Below are 25,772 nucleotides of genomic sequence, written 5' to 3'. Positions count from 1 at the left end.
AACCACCCCCTTGACCGTATTGCGAGCACTCTACCTCATCCCACCAACTCCATCGATGTATGGCGGGCCTCCTTCTTCGTGATGGAGCGGGTGTTGAAGTGGTGGAGGCGGCGGCGGACCCGGGTTGAGGAGAGGAAGGGGTTTGAGAAGAGGATGCCATAGTGATAGAGTAGAGCTTGAGATGGATGGTAGAGCTTGAGAAAGAGTCAAGACGGAGAATCGGGATGGAGATCTTGGAGAAGGAGAGCTTGGACAATGGAGTGGGTGAGCTTGGAGAGTGAGAGCTTGGATGTTGGAGAAGGAGAGCTTGAAGAGGGTGAGCTTGGAGAGGGAGAGCTTGGATGTTGGAGAAGGAGAGGTTGGAGAGGGTGAGCTTGGAGAAGGAGAGCTTGGAGAGGGAGAGCTTGAGCCTTGGGTCTTGGAGAGGGAGAGCTTGGAGAGGAGATGGCTTGAGGAGAGCATGGAGGTAGAGGTCTCTTATATAGAAGAAGAGGGGAGCCATGTGGGAGAGAGAGACTCAAGGAAGAAGCCTTGGAGGAGTTGCGCATCACCAAACGGCCAGGACAGATAGCCGTTGGCGCTGCCAACGGTCAAAAACTGCCGCCAACGGTCAGTTTGACCGTCCCCGTACGGACAGGGAACGCCGTTCCCGGAACGTTCCCGGAACGCGTTCCCGGCGTCCCCGTCCCGCCGTCAGGAAGCCGTCCCCGTCTCTCCGTCCCACGGACGTCCCGCCCCCGTGTTCCCCGTCCCTAGGGTCCGTTCCCCCCGTCCCATGTCACTATGGTACTAAGTGTACTATGTACTATAAAACTTATGGGCTTGTACACACTATAAGGGTGGGCATAATGCCTTTACCCCAACAACCTCCCACTTAAAGGCAATGTGCCCTTAAGTGAAGGAAAAGAAAAAATCAGCATGTACATGATAATATACAAGGCCATATCAAGGCTGAAACTGGCCTCATCCAATGCCCATCAAGTGTCTGCCAATGAGCAAACCGCTCTGGAGGCAAACTATTTGTCAACAGATCAGCCGGGTTGTCATCCGTATGAATCTTGACAAGCTGAATCAGCTTGTCCTCTATCACCTCTCTGATGAAGTGATACTTCACATCCACATGCTTCGTCTTTGCATGAAAGACAAGGTTCTTTGCCAATTGGATGGCACTCTGACTGTCACAATGCAACAATGGAATATCCCCTGTATAACCCAAATCAACCACTAACCGAGATAGCCATAATGCCTCCTTGCAAGTCTCTGTGGCTGCAATATACTCGGCCTCTGTAGTAGATAAGGCAGTGCACTTCTGCATCCTGGATATCCATGACACAGCACCTCCTGTGAATGTAAACACATAACCGGTAGTAGACTTCCGGTTATCTGGATGACCGACATAATCCGAATCCGTGTAACCATGCACTAATGCATCCTGTTTGCCAAAGCAGATGCACATATCCTGTGTGCCCTTCAGGTATCTCATGACACCTTTCACTGCTTCCCAATGCTTCTTGCCAGGGTTGGCCATGTATCTAGTAACCACTCCCACTGCAAATGCAATGTCCGGCTTGGTAGCAACCATGGCATACATGAGACTGCCACAAGCTGAAGCATACGAAATCTTGGCCATATCAGCCCTGTCACTATCCGACTGTGGGCTGTCCATAGCACTGAGTTTCACATATGGAGGCAAAGGAGTACTAGTATTCTTCCCCCCCTCCATATTAAACCTCTGCAAAACTTTGCCAATGTATTCCTTCTGAGACAAATACAACACATGCTGATTTCTGTCCCGAAGTATCCGCATACCCAAAATATGATTTGCATCACCCAAATTCTTCATATCAAAGGTCTGATGCAGCCTCTTCTTCAAGGCATCCATCTCTTTACGAGATTTCCCGGCAATCAACATATCATCAACATACAAGATGAGGATTAATAGACTGCCATCCAAAGCTTTCTTGGTGTATAAGCAGTGATCTATGTCACTCCTCCTGAAATCTTGGGATTTCATGAATGTATCAAATTTATGATACCATTCCCTTGGTGCCTGTTTGAGCCCATAAAGACTCTTTTTCAGCTTGCATACAAGCTTCTCCTTTCCATTCACTGCATAACCCCCTGGCTGTTGCATATATATCTCCTCATGGAGATCACCGTGAAGAAAAGCAGTCTTCACATCCATCTGAATCAAATCCAGATCATCATGAGCAACCAAAGCTAATACAGCTCTAAGTGTGGTCATTTTGACCACTGGAGAGAAGATCTCATTAAAGTCCACACCATATTCCTGCTTGAAGCCCTTAGCCACTAACCTGGCTTTGTATCTTGGCTTTGCTTCAGGTGCAACTTTGAGCCTGTAAACCCACTTGCATGGCAAAACCTTCTTGCCTGTAGGCAAATGCACCAACTTCCATGTTCCATTTTTGTGCAGAGAATCCATCTCTGACTTCATAGCACGCTCCCAAAGAGCCTTGTCTGCCCTCTGTAAAGCCTCCTTATAACATGAGGGCTCCCCATAGTCAGTGAGCATCAAGTAGTCAACCCCTGGAACAAACCTGTCAGGGGGTCTGGAGGGTCTTGTGGACCTCCTTACCCAATGATCATCATTTGCAGGTTGCTGTCCAGCCTGCATATCACCTATTGGTGGCTCCTGTTCCATGCCATAAGGTTGAAAGATCATGCCCGGTATCTCCTCTAACTGTGGGATATCCATAGGGATATCTTTTGCCATCTCTGGCTGTCCATTTGGACCATTTTCAGCACCATTTAAGGGCTGGTTTTGTTGCTGTAATGGCTGATTTACAGCCCTTGGTTGTTGTCCATGATGTCCATCATCATCAAAGATGACTCTGCCAGGCTCCTGTTGCCTTGCAGGCTCCTTATACATGCATGTTTCATCAAAAATGACATCATTGCTGCGTATAATATTTCTATTCACTGGATCCCAAAGTCTATACCCCATTTCACCTCTGTCACCATATCCTAGGAATATGCATTTGTGAGACTTAGGATCAAGTTTGGTGCGTATTTCCCTGCGTATGTGCACGTACGCAACGCAACCAAACACTCTCAAGTGCTTGTAGGACGGAGGCTTCCCTGTCCATACTTCCTCTGGCACTTTCCCACCAAGCCTCGTGTTAGGTGACCTGTTTATAAGATGAACGGCTGTCATAACAGCTTCAGCCCAAAAACCATGAGGTAACGCAGCATGTGACAACATAGAATGGACCTTCTCCTGAATGGTCCTGTTCATCCTCTCTGCTGTCCCGTTTTGTGGAGGATCATAAGGAGCAGAGAGCTCCCTCTTGATGCCTTTAGCATCACAAAAGTCCTGAAACTGTTTGGACATATACTCTCCACCATTGTCGGAACGCAAAGCCTTCAGTGTTTTGCCAGTTTGATTCTCAACATGAGCAACAAACTTCTCAAACACTGAGAATGTATCACTCTTCAAACGAAGAGGATAAACCCACACTTTGCGTGTGGCATCATCAATAAAAGACACAAAATATTTTGCCCCTCCCAAAGAAAGCTGAGGCATCTCACATACATCTGTATGCACAAGCTCTAACTGAGCATCTTTCTGTCCAAGAGCTTTCTTGTGGGGGCACTGGAGTTGCCTGCCATATATACAATGCTCACAAAACTGAAAACTTGAGAACTTTAGAGAAGGCAAGTAACCATAACGAGACAATTGCTCCATTCCTTTGACACTCATGTGTCCCAACCGGCTATGCCACATAGAGATTTCCGGCAGCTCGGTTGCATTTACATTAGCATGGTGACAAACACCAGCATGAATGAAGTAAAGAGTGTCCACCTTAGGGCCTCTGGCACGAACCAGTGAGCCCTTACTAATCTTCCACTTTCCACTACCAAATGTGGTAACATAACCAGCATCATCAAGCTGTCCAGTAGAAAACAGGTTCTTCTTGATCTCAGGCACATGCCTGACATCATGGAGCATAAGCTATGAGCCATCTCAAAACACAAGCCTCACATCACCTCTGCCGAGAATCTGGCATGCATGGTTGTCACCCAAATAAACTACTCCTTCATTGCCAGCAGTATACCTGACAAAAAAGTCTCTGCAACCTGTGACATGAAAGGAGGCACCTGAATCAATGATCCACGAGTGCATACCATGACCATCTCCTGCATGGAGTGAATGGGCATCAAGTGAAGACATGAATAGGACTTCATCCTCACTGTCACCTGCATGTGACACATTCACTTCTTCAATCTTGACTCCACTTTTGCCCTTTGGCTTTGCATCTTTGGCTTCATCTTTGTCTTTGTCTTTTCCTTTGCCCTTTTCCTTTTGATCATTCTTCCATTTGTAGCATTGCTTTTTGAAATGTCCCTTCTTGCCACAATAATGGCATTCCAAGTCCTTTTTGGAGCGGGACTTGCTCCTTCCCCGTTCTTGGCTTTTACCCCTTTGCTGGGATCTCCCACGTGCATTCATTGCATTGGACTTTCCAACAGAGTTGTTCTTCCTGTTCATCTCCTCTTGAAGGAGAGCACCCTCCACATCTGCATATGACAGCATAGCATTTGAATTGCTAGTGGCTGTCCTGAATGTGTCCCAACTCTCTGGCAAAGTGCATAAGAGAAAGGTGGCTTTGAACTCATCGTCCATTGCCAACTTTTGATTGATGACCTGGCTGACAACACCATTAAACTCATTTAGATGGGCTGTCATAGACGCCCCTTTCTTCATTTGAAGACCTATGAGTTTCTTCAACCAATACACTTTGCTTGAGGCACTTTGCTGGGCATACAAGTCCTGCAATCTTTGCCACATTCCCCAAGCTGTCTTCTCTTCACGTATGCTGAAAAGTAAAGAGTCTGACACAGGCAACATGATGGTGGATCTTGCCAGCTCATCCATATCTTCCCATTCTTCAGCAGTAAGAGAAGCGGGCATTACACCCCTTTCTTTGATGGGCTTGTGCTGCTTCTTCTGGAGCAACACATTATAGCACTGGGTTTGCCAAATGTCATAATTATGTGAGCCTTCAAGCTTTTTGATGTGAAGCAATGAAGAGCTCTCACCTGTGGTTGCCATAGCAATATGCAACCTTTGACACAGTCAATGCCTGACTCCCTGCAAAATGTGCGAACACTGCACCAAAAGCACACAAAGTGCTCACAGTTGTTCTCCCAAAGTTTATCTCCCACTGCGGAAGCACAAATGCAACTCTCCTCCCAGTGAATGTGATAAAATCACCAAAATCTGGTTGCTGCAGATTTATGACAGCACCTTAGATGTGCTCTGTTCCCCTGCCAAAATACTGTACAACAGTACTAAGTGCTCACCAATGATGTACCAAATCTGTACCGGCAAGTACAGCAGCTGAAAATGAGCCTTTTCCTCACTCAAATCAATGTACAGCCATGCCAAAACTTGTACAAAGTTGTACCAAATTTGTACCAGCAAGTACAGTAGCAATAAATGCTCTCCTGGCTGTCCAAATGAGTGAAAATCAGACCTTGACAGTCCTCACCACTGCATACAACAGTCCCGGACAGAAATTGGGCAAAAGCCCCTTGACTGCAAGTGGATTTCTGAGGGTTCAAGGCATAAAAGTCTTCCCTGCTGCTTTGCCAAGCTCAACAAGCACAAAATCTTGAAAAGCCCCTTGATTCAAGATCAATTTCTGATCATGAATGGTACATTAATGCACATGAAAGGCATCCAGAGTCTTCACAATGCTTCCCCCTGGCCACATATACATCCAATACATAAAAGCCCCTTGATTTACTGGCACATTGAGTGTTTGAGAGGCATCAACACATTGCCCAAAGCATCAAATGCCAGTGCCTGCATGCAAATCAACCCAATTGGCACAAAAGCCCTTTGATTTGCACTCCAATTTCCTGCAATTTAGCCCCGAATGTGAGATTGCTCACATCATACAGCATGTGTGAATGCCCAATGGCACAATTACATCAAAAGCCCCAAATGTTAACACCCAATTTCCTGCCAATTGACCCGGAATGTGACCAATGTCACCCAATGTTGCCAATTGTGCTCAAATCTAAGCCATTAGGACCTGTACCTGCTCAATTGATGATAATGGGCATGCAAATCCCAAAATTGAAGCAAATACCTCTGAAAATTTTTGATTTCTGTGTTGCAGAAAAGGGGGGGGGGGCGTCGTATTTCAAGTTCTACGGGCAGGCGGAGGTTTTCTGTAACGGGGAGGTTTTCTGAAACGGGGAGCTGGTGATGACGATAGACGGAACTGCAGGCTGGTTGCGGCGAGACGGGGATGGAACTACAGGCTGGCAGTGTCGGGGATGGAACTGCAAGCTGGCGGCGTCGAGGACGGAACTGTAGGCTGGTGGAGCTTCGCTATAGGCGGCTCACCTGCTGTGAGCGCTGTCGCAGCGAGTCGGGCGGCAATGGTTGTCTCCCCACTAACTCCGTCGATGTTGGAGGCCAGACCGAGCGAATGGTGGATGAGGAGGAGCTGAGCCTGCATGAGGCGAGTTGCGCTATCAAGGTCGGCGACGATGGAACGGAGCCTCTCCCGCACGGCGCCCGACTCCTCCAGCTGCGCGCGAAACTCCTCAAAACTGCCGGTCCATAGACACTACAGACGAAGCCATATGACCTTGTTTGCCAGCGTACACAGTAGTACAATGTGCCCTTCTTCCCCCCACAGAGCAGTAGTAGAAACACCCACAAAGCCGATGTCGCTTTGAGTAGTTGGAGAGAAATGCCCACCTTGCCTTCGTGCTAGCTCTGATACCAGTTGAAGGGAGCTAAAGAAGCTCAGCTGAAACAATTAGGGTTTCATGTGGGAGACACACACAGAGAAGAAGGGAGAGAGAGAGACGTGTGGGGATAAGTCAACTCACAAAGTATGAGTGTGTGACTCCCCTATCACACATGTATATTTGCTCTAGTGCACATAGTGCACTTAGTACATTAAAAGTACTAAGTGTACTATGTACTATAAAACTTATGGGCTTGTACACACTATAAGGGTGGGCATAATGCCTTTACCCCAACAGATTATGCATTATTCTACACTAGGGGAAGTATTTCTTACGGGCGACTTCAATGCCCACACACAGAGCAGACAGTGTGAGGTGTATGACTATGATGACATGGAGATCCTCCACCCTGTGGATCCAGAGGAGATAGGGGCTAGTCGGGCATCAGAGGACACTGGACCAGACAAAGGACATTATGGGGACCACTTACTAGAGTTGGGAGCCAGGCATCGTCTCGTTATTTATAACGGGATGCTATAGTGGTCGGGATCAGGAGGGCTGACATGCTTCCCACATGGGGGTCATACACGGACCGGAGGCACGGTGGTAGACTACATTATGGGGTCTTTGGAGGCATCACAGCTTGTCACCTCATTCTCCATTCCACCTCGTTCTATTGGGGCAGATCATACATACTTGGCATTTTCACTAGCCGGATCACCAGTATCACCAGCCCCCCACATACCGATGCCACACACTACCATCTACTTCACACATGACATGGCAGACATATACACTGGCAGAGTAGAGGATGGGCTCCTACTCATGGATCCCCTAGCACCTATGGATACCATTACAGCCCAGCTGGCATCACTCCTACACACGGCTGCATTACAGAGCTTCCCACATCGTGTCCACTCAGGAGAGCCTGCGAGATCTGGGACTATGCCCCAGAGCAGATGGTATGATGACGAGTGCAGAGCCCTATACTCACGGCTCCGCATACAGAGAGCCTTGGGAGCCATCACAGAGCAGGAGTCGAGGAGAGAAATGAGGAGACTTATTCGCCGCAAAAGGCGGGCCTTCGCAGAGATACAGGAGCTAGAGATCTTTCATTTCTTCATGAGTAGAGATAGCCTTATCTCATGGTAGCACTTCAGAGATTCCTGGACACCGACACCTATTGCAGACCCACAGACATGGCACACATATGCAGAGGGCCTATACCACGCCCCACAGCAGCCACCTATACCTCAGCCACACAGGAGCCTCGACCTACCACAGCTAGCTTCTTTACCCACTCGATAAAGGAAGCTATCCGCCGCCTACAACATGGACGGGCCGCCGACCATATGGGCGTGCAGGGTGAGCATCTCATATATGCAGTAGATTCTTTGGCTCCTTTTCTTGCACACCTGTTTAACAGGGCACTAGCAGAGGGTTTGCCTGCGGAGTGGACGATGCACACCATTGTGCCGATTCACAAAAGGCGATATGCTCGATCCGAGCAACTACAGGACGGTTATGGTTGGCCACGTGTTGGCCAAACTCTATGGTGCAGTGTTGGAGCAAGAGCTTAGCTTATATGCTGAGCGAGCAGGTTTACGCTCATCAGGGCAGGCAAGCTTCAGGAGAGCTTTCTCTACCACTGACCATGTATTCACTTTGAGATGTATGATTGATCAGGCCAGAGTGAGGAAGAGAAAGCTGGCATTTGACACAGTACCACGAGAGAGGCTCTTTCAACGACTGCAGCCTCTTGGCATACCAGCAGATATGACATGGGGCATTTATGCATTATATGAGCAGGTTTTTGGGCAAGTCAGATGTCCAGGAGGTATGTCCGAGACTATTGCTAGCACCATTGGTGTGAAGCAAGGATGCCCACTTTCCCCCACGCTATTTGGGTTATACATTGATGAGGTGGCTGACTTCATTGCACGGGGAGGCGGATATGGAGTTGATTTAGCAGGTACCTCAATACACATATTATGCTTTATGCTGATGATATTGTATTAGTGTCTGAGTCTCCAGGAGGTCTACAGCAGCATCTACATGCACTCCATGATTTCTGCACACAGAGGGGTCTTACTGTGAACCTTGGGAAAACCAAGGTTATGGTCTTTCATACATCGAGACAGGGCAGGAGTCAGCTGACATTCACTCTCGCAGGATGCCAGGTGGAGGTGGTGACATCATACGTGTACCTAGGGGTTACCTTCTCTGCAGCAGCCACACGCTTCACCATGGGTTCAGCAGCCAGAGCTAGATTGACACGGGGATATGCAGCTTTGGCTATGCTAGAGAGATAGTGCCACCAGGCGCATTTTCAGGAGCCCCGGACGAAGGGGTGGCTATTTGACACATTAGTCACACCGGCACTGATGTATGGAGTAGCGGTATGGGCGCCAGGCCTTGCTACCCATTGGTGGACACAGATAGAGAGACCACAGGCCCTCATGATGGCACGCATGATACGCAGCAAACCGTCAGTACCTCATGACATTATCCGAGCAGAGTTTGCTGCGCCTCCTATGATGGTAGAGGCCATATTCCAGACTATATGCCTGCTAGACAGATTTAGAGAGATGCCACAGGACAGTTTGTCATACAGAGCTTTTGAGGCATCTAGACAGCTGGCTGAGGCAGGAGACAAGAGGATCATGGTATGCACAGGTCACACATTGGTTCTCACAGCATGGCCTAGACATGGATCATCTACCACCATTCCAGTATGACAGGGATGCACCACATATCCGTCTCTCTCATAGTGAGAGGAAGAGAGTATTGAGACAGGACCTATGGCAGCTCTATACACGAGAGACATGGATATCGCCTACACAGCCTCTTCCACCGAAGATGCTATACTACAGAGATCACTTCATGAGTATCACTGATGATGGATTTATAGAGAGGCCTAGATACATGGAGGGCTTTTTACCACACGGCTCCCGAGTGGCTATTGGTGAGCTTAGAGTTTCATCACATCGATTGGAGATCGAGACTGGCAGAGCAGCACGGATCCCCCGAGAGGAGAGGGTATGCAGATTGTGCAGAGAGGAGGTGGAGAGTGAGGAGCATTATGTGTGCAGATGCAGAGCATATACAGCCATCAGAGAGAGATATCCCATTTTATTCAGAGAGCCACATTCCCTACGCCAGATCTTTGAGGCAGCAGACCAGCCCATACTGGGGAGATTCATTCTAGACATACAGCGTCACAGAGAGACATCATTACAGGCTCAGACAGCTCCAGAGGGGGGGGACGACAGACAGATTACTACGTTTTTTCAGAGATCCATCCCACTCCCAGCCCCTACACGGCAGGGAATTACTCTCCAGAGAGTAGACACTCAGAGCCCGCAAGAGACTGAGGACACCTGGCTTTCGGACACCACGCCTATACCAGAGAGAGATGACAGAGATCAAAGCTCAGTTTCACAGAGAGGGTGCGGAGCGACTGGCTCGCTTCAGAGCAGACCTAGGCGTGTTCTTCAGGGAGCTGTGGACACCCCCTTCATTGATGTATACCATTTTATACCCCCAGTATGGTACAAGATGGAGCTAGCTAGGATGCATATCATGATTGTATACGCCATGCGTATAGCTTTGCATTCTCCTAGTAGTAGAGCTCCATCCCCTTCCCCACTCATTGTACTTATTGCACACCCAGATTCAGCTTTTTAGTTCAGTACTTTTTCATTTTGTTGGGATGACAGAGGATACCCCATACAGGTACACCGATTTGTCTCATAGGCCGAGTTCGGTCTTTTGGAAGACGTTAATAAAATCTTTCTTTCTTTCTCTCTCCCTCACACACACACACACACACACACACACACTCTCTCTCTCTCTCTCTCTCTCTCTCTCTGTTTTTTGTTATCTTTCTTTATTATTATTTTGTACCCAGGATGATGTACCTCATGGATATTTTGGTCTCATAGGTCATTTTGGCCTTTTGAAGACATTAATACAACTTTCTCTCTCTCTCTCTCTCTCTCTCTCTCTCTCTCTCTCTCTCTCTCTCTCTCTCTCTCTCTCTCTCTGTGTGTGTGTGTGTGTGTGTGTGTGTGTGTGTGTGTTCGCCCGTCGCCCCCCTTTCCCGCCTCCTGCCCATTTCGCCCGTCGCTTCATCTCTGCCTCCTCTCCCACTGTTCGCCCGTCGCTTCAGTCTCCGCTGCCCGTCGCTTCATCTCCGCCTCCTCTCCCACTGTTCGGCCCCGTTGGATATTTTGGTCTCATAGGTCATTTTGGCCTTTTGAAGACATTAATACAACTCTCTCTCTCTCTCTCTCTCTCTCTCTCTCTCTCTCTCTCTCTCTCTCTTCGCCCGTCGCCCCCCTTTCCCGCCTCCTGCCCATTTCGCCCGTCGCTTCATCTCTGCCTCCTCTCCCACTGTTCGCCCGTCGCTTCAGTCTCCGCTGCCCGTCGCTTCATCTCCGCCTCCTCTCCCACTGTTCGGCCCCGTTTCCCACCCACCCTTGCTCAGGCCCCCAAGGCAGCAACATAACTCTCTCTCTCTCTCTTTCTCTCTCTCTCTCTTTCTCTCTCTCTCTCTCCTTGCCTGCTTCCCTCTCCCGCTTGCTGCCTATCTTTCTCTCTCTTCGCAACAGCCCCCCCTCTGGCCTCTCTCTCTGTGGGAAGAGCTGCAAACATGCACAGAGCTTTCCTATGGCCAAGGGTTAATAAATTTTTTAACCCGAAACCAGCCTTTTTCAGCCCAAGACAAGATGGAGAGGATCGACATTGAAGACCTGATCAAGGCAGCCATCCAACAACACAAGAAAGAGACGGACAATGCAATTAATATGGTCAACCGGAGCCTTCTTGACAAAGTCAAGAAGCTTGAAGCGCGGATAGCAGCCCAAGATACAGAGATCGCAAATCTCAAGATACAGATTAGAAGAAGCACGTGCTCAACATAAGCTCGAGGAAGGTGAAATTCAGCCCGTCATGATGGAGGAGCTGAACACCATCAAGGCCCAAGTGAGAACACTTCAAGAGGGAGAAGAAAAGAAAGCCCGGGAGACCTCCTCGTGGGTGGAGGTGCTCACAAAGACGCAAAAGTAGATAAAGCAGAGAAATGGATGGAAGTGGTCAAGAAAGGTAAGAACAAGGAGGCCGAAAGCACATCTACCTCAAAGATTATCAACCTAACCATTGAGGAGGAACAAAGAAGAAAGACAAGGGAACTTCATGTGCAGATCACGGGGCTTAAGGACGGTGACAATGTAGAGGAGGAAGCCAAAGATTTATACACACGCATGGGCATTTCGAGGCCTACACACACGGGGGCTTGGAGAGTGGGCAAGAAAGACAAGAATGGAGGAGAGAGCTCGAAGGAGAGAGCTCTCATTTTACGCTTTCCCACCTTGGAGGCCAAGAAGGATTTCTTGGCCAAGCGCTCCGCCCTTAAGAAAACGGGCATCTTTTTAGGAGATGACCTCACCTTGGCACAGCTAGCACATATGAGGGAGTGCATGCCGGAGATTAGGGCAGCCAGAGAAAAAGGGAAGCTAGCATTTTACAGAGGAGGCAGAGTGGTGATACTAGAGAGACGCACCACCTGACGGTGCGAGACCTATGGGACCAGTCTGAGACTTGCAGTATGGAACTGCAACGGAGCATTGAGACTGGATGCAGCGCCCAAGGGGCAATCTCCATATATGATTATAGATGAGGACATATGAGAGTTCTCCAGGGAGGGAGATGTTATCATACTTGGGGACTTTAATGCTCGAACAGCTCAGTACCAGACCTCCTTCTTTGACACTTCGGAGGAGATGTTGAGAGAGATAGATGTGGAGGAGATGTGTTTGACCCGGAGATCATAGGATGAGGTGGAGTGTACTGAGTATGGGAGATACCTCTTGGAGATGGGGACTGCACATGGGCTGGCCATTTTAAATGGCCTAGAGAGGTATCCACTTGCCAGTGGCTTTACTTGCTTTCCACACAGACATGGGGCCAGCATAGTGGATTATGTTTTAGCCTCGCCAACCTTCATCCCGAGTATCCAGGATTTTGCGATTGGCCCCACGCCCATCGGAGTTACGATGGATCATGCACTTCTCTCCTTTACGGTGGATTTCCACTACAGTACCCGCCAGGTTGGGCAGTCCTCCTATCACCCGAGATATACCTTGTGTAGAGAGACTGATGGAGTATACACCGCAGAGATCTACAGCTTGTTGAGTGCAGAGGATCCACAGAGGCCATTAGCAGAGCTCACACAGATCCTGACAGAGGCTTTACATACAGCTGCAGCGACGGCCTTCCCACACATGCAGCCCACAGTACGACCACGTCCTGGGAGCATGCCCCAGAATAGTTGGTATGATGATGACTGTAGGGAGCTCAGAGCCCGGCTACAGAGAGAGGTGGCCACAGGTGTTACTACATATAGACAGTCACGCATCATCTTCCGATCCCTCATTCGGCGGAAGAAGAGAGCATTCTTAGCTCGGCTGGAGAGAGACATCTATATGTTGTTTTTGAGTCAGGATTCTGGGGAGGCCTGGAGATTGCTTCGCCTCCGGCAATTACCTCTCCAGATACATGGGACGAGTATGCAGCCTCCCTCTACACAGTACCAGAGCAGCCACCACTACCGAACCCTCCAGAGCCTTGTCCTCCCACTTCTACCTTCTTCACAGCAGAGATGGTGAGGAGGACCATCAACAGATTGCATACAGGGAGGGCACAAGATCATGAGGGCATTGTAGCCGAGCATTTCATACATGCTAGAGATATGATTGCAGACTTGCTAGCTCTCATGTTTAATAGAGCCATGTGTGAGGGGTTTCCTGGGACTTGGAGTACTTCCACGATTGTGCCGGTACTCAAGTCTGGAGATCCGAGCCTGTCGACTAACTACCGCACCATTATGATTGGTCACTTGCTGGCCAAGCTATATGCCTCTACTCTTGAGCATGAGTTGAGCAGATGGGCAGAGAGACAAGGGGTCCGAGCTCAGGGACAGGCCGGTTTCAGGAGGAGATTCTCTACTTTGGATTATATCTTTACCCTCAGGGCTATCATTGAGGAGGGCAGAGCACATGGGAGGAGGATCTACTGTGGCTTTGTGGATTTCCGCAAGGCCTTTGACACAGTGCCCAGAGCTAGACTGATGCGCAGGCTGCAAGACTTGGGGGTTCCATGTGAGCACATTTGGGGTATTATGGCACTTTATGAGACAGTAGTTGGGCAGGTGCGGACTTCAGAGGGTCTCTCCCAGCCAGTACACTCCACTATAGGGGTGAAACAAGGCTGCCCGCTCTCTCCGACTCTATTTGGACTATACATTGATGAGATCTCTGATTATATTGGGACACGAGGGGACAGAGGAGTGTAGTTGGCTGGCACTTGGATACCTCTGCTCTTATATGCTGATGATATTGTGCTTATAGACTCACCAGAGGGTATGCAGATGCACTTGGATACTTTACATGCTTATGCACAGGACAATGGGCTCTCAGTTAACCTTGGTAAGACCAAGGTTATGGTGTATAACACTACAGCTCAGTGGGTCTGGAGATCAGCGCCTATTTTCACATATGGGCAGGAGACAGTGGAGTACACATATCTTGGAGTGGTGTTCACTGGGCCCACATTTTCCATGAGGGGGGTAGCAGAGGCCAGATTGACTAGAGGATATGCAGCACTAGGAGGTCTAGAGAGGATGTGCTCACAGGTACAGTTTCAGGAGCCACGCACTAAGCTGTGGCTTTTTGACACGCTGGTCACATCGGCTATGCTATATGGAGTACAAAACTGGGGGCCTAGCCTAGATCGTCACAGTCGATCAGGACGCACATAGGATGGATGGAGATCGATGGAGAGACCACTTGTGTCCATGATCTCCAGGATGATTCGGGCTAAGGCCTCGGTACCCCATGAGATTATCCAAGCCGAGATGGGAGCACCACCGATCGTAGTCGAGGCTCTTGCCAGATCAGTGTCCTTCATTCATAGCACCTTGGAGCTTCCCGGACACCGGTATGCACGACTTGCTTTAGAGTCCTCTCATCAGCTAGCCATGGAGGGAGACACTTCATGTTGGTATGCGCAGATAGCATCCTGGTTTGAGCTCCATGGGTTCAGCTTAGACAGACTTCCACCCTTCCAGTACTCTCTAGAGGCACTCTCTCTCACCTTGACACATTCTGAGATTAGTAGAGTCATCAGACAGGACCTCATTCAATTGGACACTCGGAGGACATGGCTAGAGCCCTCACAGGAGTTAGGGACGAAGATGGCTTTCTATAGAGACCATCTTCTCCGCACCACTGAGGATGGCTTTATACTTAGACCGAGCTACATGGATACCCATTTGTCTCATGGATTGAGGTGCGCCATTGGGCAGATCCGCACCTCTTCACATCAGTTAGAGATAAGAGACAGGCAGATTTAGAGGCATACCTCCAGGGGACAAGATATGTCAGATTTGTTGGATAGAGCCAGAGACGGAGGAGCACTACATCTACCATTGCCTTTTCAGAGAGGGATTTGGACCACTGGCTAGAGTCATGGACTATTATGATCAGCGATGCTTTGGTTTTTATCTCCTGGAGATCCGCAGGCTCAGAGAGTCCATTATGAGGAGCAGACACCCGACTGGCAGGGAGTCCACACAGAGACAGATTACTGACTTCTTTAGAGGGACTACCTGGGAGGAGACACAGCCGATAGCCGAACAGTGCGCACCCCGTGGGACTCTAGTTGAGAGAGCTATCCAATTGGGCAGATCCAGACGCCCGAGGGTTCGCGGATCCTTACATCAGAGACGGTGCCTACATCGGAGGATTCAGAGCATCATTGCGAGGCATCGGGCTCGTCCAACCAGGCATCTCACTATGGCAGATATCCAGGCCATCCGGCAGAGACCCATGCTAGAGCTCCTAGGATGATTACCACTCCAGCCATATACTGTTGTACTCACTGTCACTTTTGTACTCCCCCATATTCATGTATTCATGTATCCATGTACTCATGTACCCCATTTTGACTAGTAGCATTAGCTTCCCACTCTCCCTAGTTGCTACTTCCGGATGCTCCCTACTAATGTATTGTAGGGCTAGATACTTACCTTCAGTCCTTTCTTTTCTTTTCCAGATAGTGTATCAGATGTCACATGGTTGTAACTTTGGTCTCATAGGTCACTTTGGCCTTTTGAGGACGTTAATATAACATTTCATTTCTCTCTCTCTCTCTCTCTCTCTCTCTCTCTCTCTCTCTCTACCCCATTCTTTCTCATCTTTGAGAATCAATCTCTGTAGACAGTTTTATACTTTGATAAGGAATATTCAGCACCTTGGTTCTTGACAATTGCACAATGTAGCGGAGATAAGAGTGCAAGATAGAGAGAGAAAGAAAGAAAGAAAGATATATTAAGCGTCTATAAAGACCCAACGGGCCTATGAGACCAAAGTGATACAATAATGTCCATGGCATATCTCATCATGGAATGGTATGCCATCTACTGGGGGGTGATACAAAACTGTCCATGGAAACTCATCATGGAATACCGGGAACATAGAACATGAGAGGAGCATCACCCCCCAGTAGATGGCATACCACTCTCCAAAGTATCAAGCATGGGGCTAATGAGTATGGCTGAGAGGTCTCCCTCAACTATGTCACATGGAAAGGTCATGTGGTAGCTAGCACACAGGAGCTTAGCCGTTGGCACTTCGTTGGCCCATCCTTGCGTGAAAACCAGTCACCCTCATCCTCTACACTTTCCCTGAGGTCCTCTAAGGGGGTCTCTGATCTCAATGCTAGGGGTATACTGTGCCTAGTGAATACTCCTAGCCACTGCAGAGGAGAAGGATCAAGTATCGGGGCCAACCACTCCGGAGGGATGGAAGAGTTGATGTCGAGGCTAAGTTGGTCTCTGCCCTGGATCCCAATAAGGCCTCTCTTCTGAGCCTCTGGGGGTAGTTGTTTGAATGCAAGCCAATCTCCAAGTGACCTAGCAAGGCCCATACTCAAGGCTCCCCATGATACATGTGGGTGTGCCCCAAGCATGTGACCACTAGGCAGAGAGACCAAAGGATTCCAGATCAAAGGCTGCCGGAGCCGCTCCTCAGAGGCTACAGAGCTGATTGTTGTAGGGCTGGTGAGAGATGATCCCAAACACGCAAGACACTGGCTGCAAATCTGTCCTCAAATGCTGGCCTAAAGCCACGTGTCCGCATCTCTATGAATATCCATCTTGTGCTCTGAGGCCAAGCCCCCATCCCCCCCCCCCCCCCCCCCCCCCCCCCAACATGCGGAGATCCTAGCCAGGAGGAAGTCCTTCCAAGGCTCACCACCCGGAAGAAGACCTTGAACAATCAACTTGCCCAACAGGACACGGCTTTGAATGGAGGGGTCGATGATGCCTAGGCCCCCTCTGTGTCGTTGAATGATCACTCTCCAGGCCACCTTGGCCCTAGCCGGTCTCCCATCACTGCCAACCCACAGAAAGTTCCAAATCAAACGCTGAACTTGACCAATACATGCCCGGGAGAAAGACCAACAGGAGGTAATGTACCACATGGTGGCAAGAAGAACCTGGTTCGCCACCACTACCTAGCTAGCTAGGGAAAGCCTGGCCGAACTCAAGTAAATAGCTTCTTCTGAATGCTCAGAAGAAAGGGGGTGAATTGCTACACAGAGGAGATGTCAATGCCAACTTGGCATCCAAGATAGTGAACTCGAGTTCCCCTCGGGACAACCCATTGAAAAGCTTCTACTGGACACCAAGTCGGGGTAGGTGACGAGCCAACCCAAAATCCACATGACTTGTGCCAGTTGATTTGTGCTCCAGATGCACGACAAAACATCTCAATTGCCTCGGCAAATCTGAGGAGGTTCCCTCAGCCTCGACAGGTATGCTGCTGTATCGTTGGCGAACTCGGAATCAAGAAGCCCGCAATCCCTAGAGTCCAGTTTCCTAGGTGGAGAGAAAACTGCTTATGGCCTCAACCAATGAACAGGAAGAGATAAGGTGCTAGAGGGCATCCTTGTCGGATTGAGTGTGAAAGTGGAAATCTGTGACCTCTGGCTATGAGAAGCTGAGTAGAGTCCCGATACACCTTGGACCCACTCTTTTGGGAAACCCATCTTGCACATCGTCCCCTCGAGAAAGCCCCAATCTACTCTATCATAGGCTTTCTCAAAATCGAGAAGGAGCACAATCAGATCTTGCTGTCGCATCCTAGCCGTCATGGTCGCCTCCCAAAAGGTGAAGATGTTGTCTAGAATACTCTGATCCTTAACCAAACCTATCTGTCTACCATGAATCAAGTTGAGGAGAAAGGGCTGCAATCTCCGGCTAATGGCCTTAGCTAGAATTTTGTAGTGAGTCCCTAGGAGGGTGATGGGTCTCCATTGTCAGATCTCCCCACCCTCCTTGGGAATCAAGTGGATCAAACCCTCCGATAACCTTTCCGGCATGTCTCCTGTAACCATTATCTCATTGAAGGCAGCCTTGAGGCCACCTTCCATGAGATTCCAATGCCACAAAAATAAAGAGGCTGGCTGGAAGACCATCCTCTCTCGAGCATTTGCCCCTTGGTAATGCTGTCATAGCCTCTGCCAACTCCTCAACTATGAAGGGGGTTAGGAGGAAAGTCCTAAGAGAGTGAGGGACCACCTCTCTCGTGTGTCGCCACCCACGCTCATGTGCATCCATCACGTGTGCGGAAATGGGGGCACCTGTGAGAAGAGTGCCGAAGAAATCTGTGGCAATGGCTCTCACATGTGGGGGGTCTGTAACAGTGGATCCATCTGGGCCTTGCAACTTGCGGATACCCTCTCTCTATCTATGTGGGCCCGCAAGCTCAAAGAAATCTCCAGTGACCCTATCTCCCGCCTGCGTCCAAAAAGAGGCTTTGGTGTACCGTGTGGTATCTGTACTCCACCTGCCACTCCTCAATGGATCTGAGCTCCATACGTGCGGCATCCAACTGATTGTCAATCCACGGGCTATTTGATGCACTCTCCTGAAGCTACTGTAGAGAGGCAAGACCCCTACGAATACTCCTCTCCTGCTCTTGGAAGCCAACCAATCTACTCTGCACTGCCTCTTGTAAAAGACTGCTAATCTCAATCCACGGGTTATCTGATGCACTCTCCTGAAGCTACTATAGAGAGGCAAGACCCCTGCGAGTACTCCTTGATAGAATGTGCAGCGAAAGAAGGGAAAGTGGAAACACAAGAGAGAGAGTGAGAGAGAGAGATGGAGAGAAAACACAGGTGAGAACCTGCTCTCAATATCATCATCAAAAGGAATACATGTCTCGAGCAAGAGGGGAGAAAACCTCGTATGTGAGGGACTGTAGCAAACAATGCTAAGCAAGCAGTGAAGAATGAGGGAGGCAAGCTAGCTATATATATGCCCACAGGAAGGCAGCCGACTAGGAAAAAGATCCTCCATGACTAGGAAAAAAAGCCCAAGACTCCATAAAATGGGGAATAATATGGGAAAACATATGTGAGAGGTGACCAACCCCTATAGCTAACATGGTCAGCCCTAGAGGCTAAAATGGGACACCACACAGGAAGCCAACAACATGGAGATGATGTCTAACACCCCTTCTGAGCACCGGATGCTGAGTGAACTCCAAGAAGCCAGAGACACTGTCCTCGACCAGTGATGTAAGACTGCAGAAACAGGTACCAAGAAAGCTCCACAAGCAATCTCCTCAGCAACTCAGCTGCAAAAGTAACAGAACAAGCTGCCAGGTACACCGCTTCTCTGGAAGAAAACAACCATGTAGGCTGCGACGTGCTGCTCCAAATAATGGTTCCAAACCCAAGTGTAAGAACACTCCCCGAAGTCGTATGTCGTGTTTCCAGCCTGGAGAAGATATGTAAAACCTCAAAACCAACCAAGATTAGATCCTATAGATAATCAATCCTGGGAGAAGCAAACTGCTCCTCACTGGAACCCTCAAAAGAAATAGAGTCAATTTGCTCCAACTCTGTACCAAGAGTAGCCAAATGCTGTACAAAAGCATCCTCTAAAAAGGTCGGCATCAGAAGATGTAAAGACTTTGTAGAAAAGATGGGGTCCATCTGCACAAACTCCGTACCATGAGTTGCCCAATGCTGTACATAAGCACACTCCACTGAGGTGGGCATCGCGAGATGAAAGGACTCCATATCGCCCTCTGAAAAAAGATGTCGTCAGACTGGTACAAGCCCAACTTGATTCTGATCCAAATCCAAAAAAATCTGGAAGTACCATTGTGCCTAGGTATGGTTAGCAACCACAGATCCAAAGCATCCCACCAAGTCCAAAAATCCATCCTCCAAAACAACATACCGCATCAAACCCAATGCAGAACTGGCGGGGGAGAGGCATCCTCAGAAGCATCACAAAGAGAGGCAGAGGTAGACATTTCCCAAGTGATATTGTCACCACAGGAAACAGCCGTTTCCACCCCTAAAAACTCGTTTCCCCGTTTCCATTCCTCGTGTTTCCCGTATCCCGTTTCTGGTGACTATGTACAAAACAGCTCCTGAAATTGATCCTCAAGTGAAGTAGCTAGAGATGGGCCCCCTCTAAGTGTATAAAACTTCTTTGGGAAGCAAAACGCAGCCAAAACACTACTGTCCAGCAAAAAACAGCACTCCACCGCCAACAGAAGGCAAGGAACATGAAGAAACCGGGTAGTTGTGTAGGCCAGGAACAAAACACAGGTATATAGATGCTCCAAAATCAGCAAAACGCTGACTGAAATCAGAAATTCAGTATCCTCCTCAAGTACCAAACTGCCTCCAAAGCCACAATCCAAACAAAACACCCCCTTTGCAAGTGATCTGTGTCCATTGGAGAAGAAAACGCAACCAAACAAGGGCTACAAACCTGAAAATTCAGGCCAACCAGTGTCCACACCTCTTATGAGGAAAAACGCTGAAGAGAAGGTACCTTCGGGTCCAACAATGAAGCCCAGATGAAGGTAGAGCTACCAGCAAGATCTGTTCAGAAAAACGCACAACTAGGGGTGCAAATCTGAAAACGCAAAAGGATGTGGGGCAGTAGATAGGGCTGAATCTGGAAAAGCAGAAGAGATATGGTACCATCAAGTCCCAGAGCAGCAAACAGCATCAGAAAACCCGTAGGAGAAGAAAACGCACATGTGTGGCTGCTGTCTTGCAGAGAACAGGTCGCTTGCACTACAGGGAAAGATGAATCTGAAAACTGCTGCAAAACTGCTGTAGAAAACCACCTGTAGAAAAACGCAGCACTCTAGGTGATGTTGCCCTGAAAACAGAGCAGAAAACAGGTGAATCTCAAGGATCAAAATCTGTAAAGGATGACCAATAGCTGCAATGGAGAAGACGCCTGGAAGAGGTAGGCAACTAGTAGCAACTCTGAGAAAAAAAACGCAGATCTGCAGAAAAACACAGCCAGGAGGGAGAGGAGGGAGCATCCAACACTGTAGATCACCGGCGCTCTGATACCATGATAGAATGTGCAGTAGAAGAAGGGAAAGTGTAAACACAGGAGAGAGTGAGAGAGAGATGGAGAGGAAACACAGGTGAGAATCTGCTCTCAATATCATCATCAAAAGGAATACATGTCCCAAGCAAGAGGGGAGAAAACCTCGTATGTGAGGAACTGCAGCAAACAATGCTAAGCAAGCAGTGAAGAATGAGGGAGGCAAGCCAGCTATATATATGCCCACATGAAGGCAGCCGACTAGGGAAAAGATCCTCCACGACTAGGAAAAAAAGCCCAAGATTCCATAAAATTGGGAATAATATGGGAAAACATATGTGAGGGGTGACCAGCCCCTATAGCTAACATGGTCAGCCCTAGAGGCTAAAATAGGACCCCACACAAGAAGCCAACACAACAAGGAGATGATGTCTAACACTCCTCTCTTGCTCTTGGAAGCCAGCCAATCTGCTCTATGCTGTGAGAAACCATGAGCCTAGATTTATCTTAGACACAGTATGAGGTAATCCCTTGAGGGGGGGATTGTTGGGAATCAAGGTCTTACCTATGCATGTGAACCACCTCTTATAGGGGTCACTTATGTGTTGTGTATGTTTGTGTGAACCACCTCTTATCTAGATATTTGTGTGATGTGACATAAGCAAGAGAAGAACCTTTGGGCCTATAGAGGTCTTGTATGTTCATTGAAATAAACACACAACTATCCCATCATTGACTCGTGCCAGTCTCTCTCTCTAGAGTGTATTCTAACACTCTCTTTAAGCTTTCACTGTCTATGCTTTAGCTTCAGCCATATTTGTTTATCAACCTCCATAGCCTGCAGCTCAAGCTCCACCATATCCAACAGGAAGATTGCGTTTGTGGGTTGAGCCAAGCAGGCGAGAGAATCCAGTGGTGTGTATGCACGGGGGAGCTAATGACTGGGGCCTAAGATCATGTGTGGATGAGTAGGTTCTCACTTGTGCGCCTGTGTTTGTATTATTCTCTTGCATGTTTTGCTATTTTGGGGTCTTCTTCCTTGTTCATGCATGGAGCCCAAGGTCTGGAGGTTAGGGTTTTCTTCAAGCTAGGGTTCAGGCAAGGGCCTGACACATTGCATGTGAGAGGATGGAAGCTTGGAGCAACCACACAAGCTTTGGCGTCACTGAATCACAACAATTCTCTGTATGTTTTCAGTTTTGTGCTTTAAAGTAGTTTGAAGAATCACGCTTCTGCCAAAGCTGTTCTGACAATAATACAGCAAAAAATAAGCACAAATTCAGGAATTCACACCTTTTTAAGCACACCCAAGTTACTGTTTTGGCATTGGAAAGTGAGCAAGAGCAGTGCACAGTAGTTTGAGTGGTATGTAAGCTGTGTTGAACTGGCACAGGGTGGCCCAGAGCAACTAAGCTTCGGCTCTCATTGATTAAAGGAATCACCGTGCAAGGAGGGGGGAGGGGTCATGTGCATGTCTCTTTTCAGTTCATTTTTCTTGCTGTCTAATGGCTTCAGTGTTGATTTATAGATTGATTTATCTAAAAATCATGATTCATGGTGCAAGCACTTGTGAGGATCATGCCCTTAGTGTTGGGTATAGGGGGAGAAGCCTACACACACACACACACACACACACACACACACACACACACACACACACACACAGCTGCAAGAGAGAGAAAATGAGTGAAGCTCAAGAGTGCTGGAACAGATGTACTCGATAATAATAATGAAAGTACTATGTGATTACATGAAGTAGCCTAGGGCAAAGTGCCCAACACACATAAGTGTGTTCACACGGGGAAAAAACCTGTCCAGTCACAGGGAAAAAGTGCTCGTGAGTAAGTTGTGTTCACACCTGAACTAGCCGGGAGTGGTCATGACCAACAAACCCCCCTCAAGTGAATGGTGTGAACGGAGACAGGGTGTAGCAGACTACCCTGGTAGAGGCTGTAAACTCAAAGCTTCAAACTTTTCCCTCGAAAGAGGCTTTGTAAACCCATTTGCTATATTGGCATGTGTAGACAAATAAGCCAAGTCAATCTCTCCTGCATGGAGCCTTTCCCTAACATAATGATAGTGAACCTCAATATGCTTTGTGCGGGCATGAAATACTGGGTTTCATGGAACTGCCAAAGCACTTTGACTGTCAGGGGACTACTGTCCAACACCAAGATCGGCTAAAAGGCGGCGTAGCCAAACACATTCCACAGTAGCCGTAAAGATTTCCCTGTATTCAGCTTCACAGCTAGAAGTGGCTACTGTAGGCTGCTTCTTACTGAGCCATGAGATGCATGAGTCACCAAGAAGAAAACAATTACCACTGGTTGACACTCGCGTGTCATAGCAACCTACCCAATCACACTGTCTATAAATGCAAGCAAGCATAGTGTAGAAGAACTGCCATAAAACAAGGCAAAGTTGGCAGTGCCTTTAAGATAGCGAAAGACACGCTTACACGCTTACACGCTTGCCAACGCATAGTGCTCGGACAATGCATGAATCTGTCAACTGAGAAACAACATACTGTATGTCCAAACGAGTCGAGCATAAATAGATAAGGCATCCCACAGCTTGCTGATAGGTGGCAACATCAAAAGGCTCACCAGCATGCTCAAGTGACAGCTTTAAACCTGGTTCCATAGGAGTAGAAAAGGTTTACAATCTGTCATGTGAAAATGCTCAAGGAGCTGTTCAACATATCTGCACTGAGACAACATGATACCCTCCTACATATATATGTTATGAGAACAACGCTCGCTGAAGCTCCCGCCCACCTCTCCCTGCTCGCGCTGTTGCACTGCGCCCTTCACCTTCCCTGCCTGCTCGCCCCCTCGTTTCCTCCTCGCTTCCTCCTTCTCCGCCTTCCCTGCATTGCCCGCCGCCTGCATTGTCCCCCGCCTTCTTTGACCCCCGCCGCCTGTCGTTTAGCCCCCCCCGTCTACACCCGCTACTGCGCCCCCCCCTTCCGCCTGCCTTCGCTGCTGCCCATAGCTCTGCTCGCCGCCTTCCTCTCCCTTACGCCTCCCCCCCCCCCTTGTCTTCGCGCCCTCCTCCTCTCTGCAGCGGCTTATTCCCCCCCCTCCGCCAGTTCGTTTTTTTGTTGTTTTTTTTCCGCCCATCCCTCTTGCGCGCAGCCCCTGCCCTCCCCCCCCCCTTTTTTTTTAGGTTTTATCTCTTTCGCCTTCTCCCCCCCCCCCCCCCCTCCCTCCTTTTCTTGCTTCCGCCCCCTGGGGGTTTTGATTTCATTTTTCGCTCCGTATTCCGCCTCTCTGTGTGCAACTCGTTTCCAGCAAGTTCCCGCCTTCACCTCGCCTTCGCCGCAGCTTCAGACTCTAATGGAGGCTCCTCCCGCCCCGCCTCAGAGGGACTCATCCGCAGCCCCCTCGCCCGCCCCTGAGGTCACCCCCATCAGGCTTTCTCTTTCGCCGGAAGAGGAAGCGAGCCTCACCGCAGAGGTGGAACGCCTCCAGGCTCATTCCACCATCTGCCGTATAGTCGGCACTCGCCCCAGCAGAGGGGAGATCAGGGATCTTCTTCAGGCCCGCCTTCTTGCAGATGTGGGCAAGATCCTGGATGTACAGCTTCTGGGCCGGGGACATTATCAGATCGAGTTCGAGGCCGCCCAGAGCGTTGCCAAGGTCCTTGCCATGAGTCCCCCTTGACATCAGGGGTGCTCGGGCTTTTTTCAGACCTAGGCAGTATGGATTTGACCCAGCAGCGGCGGAGCAGGGAGAGCGCCTCTTCCATGTTACAGTTTGTTTCCCTGGTCTCCGCCGGGAGTATCTTCCGCTCCTCTCCAGGCTCGGAGCATTGGTGGGCTCGGTACTAGAGACGGGCCCCTCAGCAGCTTCAGTGGTGGCCAGAGCAGCTGGGCTACCTTCGGTCAGAGTGTTGGTGTCTGACATCTCCTCCCTTCCTAAGGTCATTCAGTTACCTAGGATAGGGGGGGGGGCTCCCGAACCAGTGCTTCATTTACAGGCAGGTCGGTCATCTGGCCAAGGCCTACCCTCGCAGGAGACCTCGACCCTCACCACAGCAGCAGGCTACTGATGGCCCGCCCACAGATTCGGCTCGGCAGGCTGCCTCTGGGACACCTGCTCAGGCCAGAGAGACCTCGGAGTGGCAGCCTGGACAGGGGCGCCGCCGAGGGAGACAGCCACAGCAGCACGCCCAGAGACCGCTGCAGCAGCAGCCGCAGTCTCAGCCTCACTGGGTTCCCGTGAGGAACAGCTTTGCTCCCCTTCAGGAGGAGACCCCTGCAGCGATCGAGGACCAGGAGATGCCAGCTCCCCCTCCTTCACCCCCCCCACCCCCGTCCCCTCCCACCGCCTCGCTTCCACCATCGCCTCCTCCCGCCCCCGCTCCGGTTTCGGCAGCGGCTCCCTCTCCACCTCCCTCGCCTCCCCCTCCTCCCCCTCCGCCCGCCCAGCTCAAAACTCGGCCCCCGTCCTCCTGCAATCAGCACCTGGCTGCGAGCTGTGGAATACAGAGCTGCCACCCCTCTGATCCATCCTGGCTCAAAGCCCAGGCGAAGCATAGTGCCCTCTAAGAATCCCCAATCAACTCTATCGTATGCCTTCTCAAAATCGAGAAGCATCACGAC

The 25,772-nt window shown here is 49.5% G+C and overlaps 1 protein-coding gene and 1 pseudogene across 4 annotated transcripts in view; both read left to right on the top strand.

The window, feature by feature from the left end:
- Window positions 1-25,772, top strand: part of LOC147622297 (uncharacterized) — a 99,695-nt gene that overhangs the window by 67,737 nt on the left and 6,186 nt on the right. The gene's annotated exons all lie outside the window — the stretch shown is intronic.
- LOC147622298 (uncharacterized) lies at window positions 6,282-13,153 on the top strand (annotated as a pseudogene).

The sequence above is a fragment of the Cibotium barometz genome, chromosome 29 (assembly GCF_041138505.1).
Source record: "Cibotium barometz isolate CiBa-2024 chromosome 29, ASM4113850v1, whole genome shotgun sequence".
NCBI lineage: Eukaryota > Viridiplantae > Streptophyta > Polypodiopsida > Cyatheales > Cibotiaceae > Cibotium > Cibotium barometz.
Note: the sequence above shows the minus strand (reverse complement) of the source record. Positions and strands in the feature narration are given on the sequence as shown.